The 11,109-nt window shown below is 55.8% G+C and overlaps 1 pseudogene; it reads right to left on the minus strand.

The window, feature by feature from the left end:
• Nucleotides 1-6,466: 6,466 nt before the first annotated feature.
• LOC110258355 lies at nucleotides 6,467-9,670 on the minus strand (annotated as a pseudogene).
• Between the last annotated feature and the right edge of the window lie 1,439 nt (nucleotides 9,671-11,109).

Consider the following 11,109-nt stretch of genomic DNA (forward strand, 5'->3'; position numbering starts at 1 on the left):
CCCATCAAACATGTTAATATGAGTTCTTTTTTTATTATTATTATTGTCTTTTTGCCATTTTTGGGGCCACTCTCGCGGCATATGGAGTTTCCCAGGTTAGGGGTCGAATTGGAGCTGTAGCCACTGGCCTACACAAGAGGCACAGCAACTCGGCATCTGAGCCGTATCTCCGACCTACACCACAGCTCACGGCAACACCGGATCCTTAACCCGCTAAGCAAGGCCAGGGATGGAACCTGCAACCTCGTGGTTCCTAGTCGGATTTGTTAACCACTGCACCACAGCGGGAACTCCATGAGTTCTTTATTGGAAGAATACACAAACTGCTGAGATGTAAATGCAAAAGCAGTCACTGGATCTATGAAACTAAATTGACAATTTGGAAAGTCTTGCTCAAAGTAATTTTTGTTGTCTTTTTAGTGCCACACCCGTGGCCTATAGAAGTTCCCAGGCTAGGGGTCGAATTGGAGCTGCAGCTGCCGGCCTACACCACAGCCACAGCAACACAGGATCCAAGCCATGTCTGCAACCTACACCACAGCTCATGGAATACCAGATCCTTGACCCACTGATTGAGGTCAGGAATCTAACTCGAATCCTCTTGGATATTAGTCGAGTTCGTTACTGCTGAGGCATGACGGGAACTCCTCAAAGTAATTTAACTTTTAACTTTTAAAAATTGCTGTTGAATTTAGGTATAGATGAGAAAATTGTAAAGATCAGGGGAAAATGTAAAATCTGAGAAAGCTCCCTCACCAGAAGGCTGGTGGCTTCAGGTCCTGGCCATGGTGGTTGGGGGTGGGGAGTCTCGTTACAGGGCTGCTCAGGGCATGGCACCCCCCCCCACTGTAGCAAGAGAGGGAGGGTGAACACCCAAAACAGAAATTAGATTTTTTAGGAGTTCCTGCTGTAGCTCAGCCGGTTAAGAATCCGACTGCAGGAGTTCCCGACATGGCACAGTGAAATGAATCCGACTAGGAACCATGAGGTTGTGAGTTGGATCACTGGCCTTGATCAGTGGGTTAAGGATCCAGTGTTGCCATGAGCTGCGGTGTAGGTCGCAGACATGGCTTGGTTCCCAAGCTGCTGTGGCTCTGGCGGAGGCTGGCAGCTACAGCTCCAATTTGACCCCTAGCCCGGGAACCTCCATATACTGCAGGTGCGGCCCTAGAAAAGACAGGAAAAAAAAAAAAAAAGCATCCAATTGCAGCAGCTCCTGTCCCCTTGGAAACACGGGTTTGATCCCTGGCCGGGCAATGGGTTAAAGGGTCCCAGCTGTGGTTCAGATTCAATCCCTGGCTCGAGAGCGTTCACAAGCAGCAGGTGGGGCCGTTAAAAAAAAATGAGCTTTTTTAGACCCTAAACTCAGAAGTAATGATCCCGTCGTCACTATTTTTCTATTCCCTGGAACAGAAATGCGTCCCTCCCGCACTCAGGGCTGGGGCCACGCCAGGGCGTGGTCCCAGAGTGAGGATTCTTTGGGGCTTGGAGGCTGCCCACCGGCCGCTCCCGTGAGGACCTTTGGAGAGTGGGATGAGGGGTCTCCAGAACGTCCCCCTGACGCTTCACTGCCACCCTGTGAGGTCAGCACTATTATTACTCCCGCTTGTGGGGCGCAGAGAGGGAGGGGGCTGGCTCTCAAGCCCACAGCCTGTAAGAGCTGGAGCTGGCTGGGAGCCCAGGGAGGAAGCTGGGGTGGGTACAGAGCGGAGGAGGCTGCGTGCGAGCCGTGGGCGCTAAGTCCCCCCAGGGAGCCAGTTATTTAGGTCTGAAGTTCAGGAAGAGGCAGGTTGGAACTGGCACTGTGGGCGCCCTCGGGGGAGGGGGGTTGATGAATCTTGGGGAGGTGCCCCCCCAGGAAGAGTGGGTACAGACCGGACAGAGGAGGGCTCTGTGTCCCAGGGAACCCCTGAGGCCGTGGTGGGAGGGGGAGCAGACGGCAGAGTGAAGCGGGGGCGGGGAGGAGGGGGACACCTCTAGGGAGCAGCCTGGCTGTGAAAAGGCACAGGGGCGGGACAGTAGCTACCGGGGGTGTGGAGTCCAGAGCTGAGGGGGGTTCCCGTTTCAGTTCAGTTTGGCCGAGGCCCGGTAGCGGGTGGAGCCGGGTCCTGGCTGTGGCCACGCCCTCTGCACTCTCTAGGGGGCGGTGCTGCCCCGGGCCCGTCAAGGGTGACACCCCCGGATGTGGCCTCTCAGGTCACTGGCCTCCATGCGGAGTGTGTCATGGTTGCCCCACCCAGAGGCTGTGCCCCCTACCCAGCCGGTCCAACCCGTTTGCCGGGCTGTTGGCTGTGCCCCTGCTGCCCCTACCACTGCCCTGGGAGGGAGCTACCGCCTTTCAAGGAGCACCCCACCTCCTCAGACCAGGCTGGCATGTGGCCAGCGGCCGCCTCCTCCAGGGAGCCCACTAGGCCTCCTCCGAGGGATTTGCACAGAGAGCTGCAAGAATCCACCCCCACCCCCAGCAAATGCAGATATTCAGTGCTTTCTCCCCAGAGCCAGCTTCCCAGCCCTCACCAGGTGCCACAGGCCCTGCAAGGCTTGTCCTCCTTCCCAGTGGCTCTTTCTGCCCCCTTCCTGACCGGGGGTAAAATCTCTCCAGCAAATACTGGACAGCCTTTGGCGGATCCCTGATTCCATCTGACTGCCCAGCTCCCCAGATGCCCAGCTAAGCCTCACTGGCCTTGGGGCAGAGGTGGCCCAGTGTGCTGGGCCTTCACCATCTGGCCCGACCTGCTGCTCACTGCTGGCTTCCCCCCCGCCTCGCCCCGCCCTTGTACCCCCCCACCTCCGTGCCTTTGCCCAAGCTGCTCCCTTGCCTAATAGGCAGCCCTTATCCAAATGTCAGATCTCTCTCCCACCCAAGGCCTGCTTGCTAACTTCCTAACTTCTCCGGGCCTCTGTTCCCCGGCTGTAAGGCTGTAACAGGAAGGCGCTGGGAGGAGGGGAGAAAAGCGAGGCCCGCAGGGGTCTGGAAGCCGGCCCCCCACCCCACCCCGAGCCTCGCGGCCTTCTGGGCCCATCGCCCAGCCCGCTGTGCTCCTCATCCCGGCCAGGTGCTCGCTAAGCCTTGCCAGGTGGTGACGAAACCACGGGCGGCCCAGCCCCAGCTCCCAAGAACCAGCGCAGGGCCCCTAAAACGCGGCGCGGGCGGCCCAGCGGGAGAACATCTGTGCGGAGCTGCTGGGAACGGGCGGCGGGATGAAATCCGAGAGCCGGGGCTCCGCTCCCCGCCGCGCCACACCCCGGGCTCGCGGAGAAGGGGCGCACGGCCGGATGTTTCGGGCCCTCCGCCCGGCTGAGCTTCGAGAGCCCCCCCCCACCGCGCCCCGCCGTGGCCTCGGCTTCCGCGTCTGCAAAATGGGGCGAAGACACCGCCTCCAAACCGAGCCCCTAACAGCGGGCCTCACGGGGGGCGAGGGGGGACGGCCTAAAGTTCAGGACCTACGGTAACTCACAGCCACTGCTGGCGACGTCTCAGAATACCTCCCCCTCCCCCAGGACACTTCTGTGACCGAGACTCCACCCCCAGAAATGCCCTGGCGGCAGCCGGAGCCGCTAGGGGCGCGCGACCTCCCGGGGCCGTTTTCACGGAGATCCCCTGCTTCGGGAGAGGAGAGGGAGGCACGGAGGGGCTCAGTGGCCTCCAAGGTCTCAGGAGGGTGAGGTGGGCTCCAAGTTCAAACCCAGACCTGAAGGTCCATGTTCGCCCCTCCCCCCAACAAGGGCCGCAGCGTTTTCCTCGGCAGGGAAGAGCCGCTGTCGCCGCTCGCCTGGGGGGCAGCACCGCGCGCCACCGCACAGCCCGGGGACCACGCCGCGCGTTTCGACTCCCGCAGGGCTTGCGGGTGGGGGTGTCCGGTGCCGACGCGCAGTCTGCGCACTTGGGGCTCCGCGCCTTCGGGACCCGCGGGCGACCGGCTCCCCCAGGCCAGCGCTCGTGTGTCCCTCGGCCTCCCACCCGAAGAGGGATTAAGTGGGAACTCTGACCCCTGTCCCCGAGCCCTGATGGGGAGAATTAATCCGATTGTTTTCAAACCCCGGCCCTCGCCTTGCAAACTGCCCCGCAGCCCGCTGCCCGCTCCCTCTCTCAGGCTGGTCTGCGTGCGTCTCTTCCCTTCAAGGCCCTCTGGCTTTGCGGGGAGGGGCTTGTTGGCCCATTTTAAGGCGGCCCAGGGGGTCGGGCAGCGCCTTGACCAGGGGTTCGAGTCCTGCAGTGCTCTTTCCTGTGCTTGTGGACGCCCCCTCCCCCTTTGGAGGCCCACTTATTCCGGAAGGCTTGCCTCCACTTGGTGACTCATGCCGGGAGTGGGTCCTTTGTTCGGAGCCCTGGGCGCCTGCTGGGGAGGGCGCCCACGTGACTGCTTCTTTCTCCAGATCCCCAGCCCTGCCGCCTGGACTTGACCCCTGCAGGGCCTGGAGAAGGGCCATCCTGCAGCTTCGATTTCCCGCCGCCCTCTGCACTGGCTTTGTGACCTGTGACAGCTCTCCCGGGCTGTAGCTCCAGGGGCCTGGTTCCCACCCCTTGGCGGCTCATCATGCGGGTTCCTTGGCCCACCTTCCAATGCCTCTTCCTTCAGATAAGGGCGCTCTGATGTTCCAGAAGGAACCCTCCTGAGCCATCTTGGGAGTATATGGTATAGTGGGCGGCACCCCACCCTCCTAGCTCCAGGCCTGGCAGTCAGCATTCCCCCACTGCTTTAGAGAAAGGCACCCAGCCCTGCAGGTGGGCAGGGGGCTGGTGTCCTCAGACAGGGACCTCATCCATGGGAGGGTAAGGGCAGAGAGCAGAGTCTCGGGGTCCCAGGGCCCTGGGTGCAGCTCGGTCTGAGGCTGGGTCCACACTGGACTTGGCCTCTTGGCTTTTTGACTTCAGGCTGCTTAGAGGCTTCCAGTCCCCACCTGACTCTGGATTCCATCTGGACTTGGTTATCAGTTCACGCTAAGCTGTCCGGGGTTCCATTCCTGCATTCAGCACCTGCTCTCCGAGATGGCCTCAGGATGTGTCCTGAGGGACACAGACACAGGCCTGCCCGGCCTGGGATGTTACAGGGTGATCCGTGCCACCCAACTACGGGGAGGCGGATGGAGCCACCGAGAGACCTGCAGTGTGAGTTTGGAAGTGACTAGTGAAGGGGCTGGAGTCAGGGAGACAGAAAGTGCTCTGAACAGTTGGCCCTGAGACTGGAGAGGACTCCCAGTCTCCTTTGGAAAATCGGCTGTGGGGGCGGGGAGCCGAGACGCCCAGCGGAGCCTTGTGGGCCACATGCAGGCCTTTGGATTTTAGCCCGACAGCACTCAGGAGCCGCGCATGGGCTGTACGCGGGGTGAAGTGCGGCCAGTTAGGGTTTTAATAGATCCCTCTGGCCTCGGTGGCTTCCCAGGCTCTGCCAGCTTGGCAGGAAAAGCCCTGGTGGGCTTTGTGGGAGGGTGAGGGGATGGGCGCGATGCCCATTTTGCAGATGTGAGATCCTGCCTGTGATGGGCTGGACCACTTCGGGAAGGCGTCCCAGGCTGCAGATAAGCAGGAATCACAGGAAGATATGCCAAGAGGCAGATGTGGGTAGAGGAGTGACTGAAAGGGAACAGCATGTGCAAAGCGGAGAGGCAGGAAAGAGCACAGTGTGCCTGGAGAACCCCTAAATTAGAACTCGAGTGTCCGTGTTCCCAGGTGGCTCAGTGGGTTAAGGATCCGGCATTGTCACTGCTGTGGCTCTGGTTACTGCTGTGACACAGGTTTGATCTCTGGCGTGGGAACTCCCGCATGATGCCAGTGTGACCAAAAAAAAAAGAGGAAGAACTTGAGCGTAAAACCCTTGAAGTGTGTCTGCACGTGTGTGTGTCTCTCCGAGGCTGTGAAGGTGAAGGTGCAGGCCAGGAGCAGCGATAGGGTCCACACTGGGTGGGCTGGTGGTTGCGGGAGGTGAGTGGGGGAGGATGGGCAGGGGGCAGGGAAGACCGCGTCAAAGGCAAGGCTGTCAGGTGGGGAGGGTTTGCTAGTGGATGGGGGGAGGTTAAACATGGGGAACAAACCTCAGGCTTATCTCTGCTTCCTCTGGAAACTTTATAAAAATGATGGCAAAAAAGTTTAAAAGGGTATAAACACGAGAGAGGAGCTGACTGCCGATGAAAGCTCCAGCACATTTTAGGAAGATAGAAAGTGACAGGACTCGGCAGAGAAGGGGAACAGCTACCTACCTGCCTCTCTGGGGTGCTACATCCCATAAACCAGCACCCACAGACCAGCAGAAACTGGCGAGGCTAGGTCTGGGCACTGTGGGAGGTGGAGGAGGGTCTGATGGCAGCCCTCGTGAAGGGCAGATCCTAAGGTGACCCTGATGATTTCTTGTCCCCTCATGTTCGGACCCCTGTGTAATCCCTTCCCTTTAAGTGCAGGCTGTGACTTCCTGCTGCTGCTGCTGCTTTTCTGGCAGGAGTTCCCTTGTGGCTCAGTAGGTTAAAGATCTGGCATTGTTACTGCTAGGTATAGCTGTGGCACAGGTTCAGTCCCTGGTTTAGGAACTTTTGCATGCCATGGGCATGGCCCAAAAAAAAAAAAAAAAAAAAAAAAAAAAAAAAGGTGAGGGAGAGAATCTTCTCCTGGGCTAAATGAGGTAAGCAGCCATGCAGAGGAAGCTCATGAGGCAAGGGACTGAAGCCGGGGCCTTCAGTCACATGGCCACAAAGACAGGAATCCTGCCAGCAACCAACCAAGTGAACATGGGAGCCCATTTGTTTCCCCAGCTGACCCTCCTAATGAGCATGCAGTGGGCGGCACCCTGACTGCAGCCCGGAGGGGCCCTGAGCAAAGGACCAGCTCAGCCAGCCCTCCAACCTGCGGGAACTGCGAAAGAATAAATGTGTGGTGTGTTGCTGTAAGCGGTTAAGTCTGTGGCCATTTGTTACCCAGCGTAGAAAACGAATACACGCCTAAATCCTCGCACAGCTGCTCATCGTCCACATCCCTCTGCTTCCACCCAGCCCTTGCAGGAGATAAGATGCACAGTCTCTGGAGAGGGATTCCAAAATCAGGGTGTCAGGCCTGGCAGAGGCGGGAAGGAGCATGGGGCTGGAAAAGATGCTTAAGTGACCACAGCTTCCCAATCCTTCCCTGCCCTGCTCCTGGGATGCCAGGGGTCAAGCATGTGTCCCCAGCAGAAGATCGATGGGAGGGGTCTTCCAGGGAGAACCAAAGCACCAGCACTGGAAGACGCCCGGCCCCTCACTGCCCCTTGCTGTAAAGGTCATGTGACCTGCTTTGGTGAAGGAAGAGAGAATGGAGGTGACATGTTGCACTTTCTGAGACTTTGAAGAGTCATCCAGTGGTCCCACCATTGTTCTTTTCCCTCTGCCACAGAAGAGCGTGTCCTGGAAAGAGGCAGCGCCTTCAACCCAGGTCACAGGATGAAAAGGACACTCAGAGCAGAGCTGCAGCCACCTGCAGATGCCATGGACCATCAAGAAATAAACTTTTGCTGTTGTGTGTCCCTGAGATTTGGGGAGTTATTTGTTACTGCAGCATAACTTAGCAAAGCTGACTGATGCACCCAAGAAAGCTGTCTGGATACCTGAAGACCCAAGAGGGAGTCCTTCCACATGGAGAGATTCCAGCTGGCTGGTCCGGGCTCCACGCTATGGTGAGTGGAAGCCAAGGGTCCCCAGGTGTCAGAGAAAACCCTCCAAATAGAAGAACAGAGACCAAAATAGATAGAAAAAAGGAAGTAAGGTGAAAAGAGGCAATTGAGAGAGCAGAAGAAAATGTTAAACCCATTTCTCAGAGAGGACGCTAAGCCAGAACAATGGTATTTGTTTGAAAGGAGCAAAGAGCTTGTAGAATTTTAAAAGATGAGAGTCAAGGCATTCCCTGGTGGCTCGGCAGGTTAAGGACCTGGTGTTGTCACTGCTGTGGCACTGGTTTGATCCCTGGCCCGGGAATTTCCACATGCCCTGGGCATGGCTGAAAAAGAAGACAGGTGAAATTAAGGATGGGAGAAAGAGGGAAAGCCCCTAAAGAGTAGCCCTAAATGACAAAGAAATACAAAATAAGCAATGGAAAGAAGACGAAATTAGAGGACGAGCCCAGGAGTGCTAAATCCAAGTACAGGAGTCCCAGAAGGACAGGCCCGCAGAAGGCCAGTCCCCAGAGAGCAGCGGCCCCCTGAGCCCTCCCCCAGCCCCCAGGCAGAGCTCTCTGCTTTATGGGGTCTTTTCTAGCGCACTGGGGATAAATCAAAGATCCAGAGAGGAAAAGCACGTCTCCTGTAAAGGACTGAAGATCGGAGAGGCTTTGGGCTTCTTAAGGGCAGAGCTGGGCGCTAAGAAGGCCACAGAGAAATGCCTTCAGAATGTGAATGAAGTTTTTTTTTTTTTTTAATGGTTCTTTCCAGTTTATTGCATGAAGGAGTTGCTTACACTAGTCCAAGTTAAAAGCAGGCCCCAAATGGTTACATTATACAAGCGGTGAGGTTTTGAAACTTGCGACAAGGAACAGAAGGAAATTTTACTCATTGCCAGGAGATCCTCACTTAAGCTTCAGTGAGTCCAAAGCACTTAAAACCCACGAACCTTCAGCTGGTCGTCCTTGGCCCGTCCAGCCTCTACAAGGAACTGGCATATGTTCTTGCACTGGTCACCCTGTCGCTCCATGACTTCTCCACATTCTGGATGCTGCCTTACAGTGCCACTGCAGGCAGAGTTCTCCGTAAATGCCTTCGCTAGTCTCTTTTTATCCTAATCATCAGCCATCCCTTGGACAGTAGTAAGGGTCTTCCTGCCGCTTCTCTGTTTCATTCTTACCTGGACATAATCCTCAGGGCCACAGGAAGCAGACCATCAGCCTTACCTGCACTGGCAAAGGCGTGGAAAGAGTGAGGGGTCTGGAGAGCGGACATACGATACGATGCCTTTTCCTCGGTGGAAAGGGCCTGCGGAAGGCCGTGGTGGGGGAAGGCCGGCAGGGGGGACAGAGTGTCAGGAAGCAAGGGGGCTCAAGGGGGAGGTTGCTGAGTCCTCGGTGGCGGCTCAGTGACTGGGGGCCCAAGATGGTTTTCAACTTGAAATTCTATACCTAGCCAAGCTATCACCAAGCACGAGGGTGGATGAAGACCTTTTCAAACGCGCAAAGATTATACGACTCAATTTTCCATGCACCTTTTCTCGGGAAGCTGCTGGGGGATCTTCTCTCACAAAGCAAGGAAACCAAGGAAGAGACAGATAGGATCCAGTAAAGGGGGACTGAACCCAAGAGAGAGGCAAAGGGGACTCCCTGGGAATCCCAGGTCCACAGTAGCCTCGCTGGAGGCCCAGAGAGTGGCTAGCATGGATCCTTGCAGGAGGGGGGCTTCTGGGAGGGAAGCTGTGGGACAATGGGAGGACAGATTCTGCCATAGGCAAGAAATAGATAGTACAAGACAGAGAAGGATACAAAGTAAGCTATTAGTTACCTACTGCTGCATAACAAATTGCCCCCAATTGATCTTACAGTTCCTATGGTAGTCTGAGCAGGACTTAGCTGGATCCTCTGCTCAGGGCTTCACAAGGCTACACTGGAGGTGCTTGCTGGGACTGCAGATTCATCTAAGGCTCCACTGGGGAAGGATACACTTCCAAATTCACTGAAGTTGTTGCTTGAATTCGGTTCCTTGCTGCGTAGGATTGAGGGCTTCAGCTTTTTGCGGCTTTTTTTTTTTTTTTTTTTGGCTGCACCTGTGGCCTATGGAAGTTTCTGGGACAAGGATTGCATCCCAGCTGCAGCTGCAACCTATGCCACAGCTGTGGCAGTGCCGGCTCCTTAACCTGCTACACCACAGTGGTAATTCCCTGTTTCTTGCTGACTATTGACCAGCACTGCCTTCAGCTCCTAGAGGTCACATATAGCTCCTTACCATGGCCACACGACATGGCAGCTTGCTTCTTCCAGGACAAAGAGGGTGCAAGAGATGCCAGCATGACAGGCTCTGCAATCTTGTCTCACATAAGCAGATATGGCCCATCACTGTTGTCATGCTCCCTTGGTTAGAGGGAGTCACTGGTCATGCTTCTCTCAAGGACAGGGGCTACCAAAGGGTGTGAACACGAGGTGGCGGGGATCTTTGGGAGCCATTTTTGAAGCAGTCCGAAAAGCTAAGTATTAACTTCATGAAAAACTAGAAGTTAAACTGGAAAGGAAATATAATTATCGGGCATTACTTGACTCAGTAACTGTTTATATAATCATTATGATGAAACAATCGAATATCACTTGGATCAAAAATTGTTACATATCGGTAAGGAGAAGTGACACCAGAAAGTACGTTGGTGCTGCAGGGACGGGGCTGAGAAAGCTAAACCCTTGTCTTCCGTAAGAGGAAGTCAGTAGATAATGGCTCAAATTGGTAAGTCAAGTAACAGCAGCGCAGGCATGTTATTTATAAACACGGAGATAAAATCCAGAAGCAGCAGCCAAAAAAGTTGATTGTGGTTGCTTCTGGGGAGGATTGGGGGTGGGGCAATCGGGGAGGGGCTACTGCTTTATATTACAGGCCTATCTATCTTTCAAAATTCCGAGTGTGTCATGTGCATAGACTCGAAACTATTTCATTTCTTCCATAAAAATACACATTAATTAATAGAGGAAGGGATAAGGTGGGGAGGAGAAACATCCCCTGGAGTGAACGGCGAAGTCCCCAGGGGTCCTGAGCTCCTCCTTACCCTGAGGGAAGGGGCTCCCAGGATCCAGGGGAACTCCACCCGGGCACATACACGAGGGAATACGGTAACCGAAGCATCCACTGGGAGAATACGGTAACAGCAGCGGGGACCGGGCTTTACCGGCTGGGAGGGTTTGGGAAGTAGTGGGGGGGGGGAATCCAGATCCCTCCCCTAGGGTGGGGGGAGCCTCAGGCCCAAAGTGAGCTGTCCCCACCCTGCAGCCCCTCTCCACAGGCATTTCTTGGGAAAACTCTGAAGGCTGTGAGGTTTGGTTTTAGTTTCAATTCAGTAGATTTTGTATAATTTGTTTTTATCTAAGTGATAAATGCTTCGGGTAACAACACTGGGAAGCACAAGATGTCTTGGAAGCGTGGCCCAGCCCTGGTGACTGCTACCAGGCCATCTGGCTTCCTGTCATTC

The sequence above is a fragment of the Sus scrofa genome, unplaced genomic scaffold, assembly GCF_000003025.6.
Source record: "Sus scrofa isolate TJ Tabasco breed Duroc unplaced genomic scaffold, Sscrofa11.1 Contig1914, whole genome shotgun sequence".
In the NCBI taxonomy this organism is placed as follows: domain Eukaryota; kingdom Metazoa; phylum Chordata; class Mammalia; order Artiodactyla; family Suidae; genus Sus; species Sus scrofa.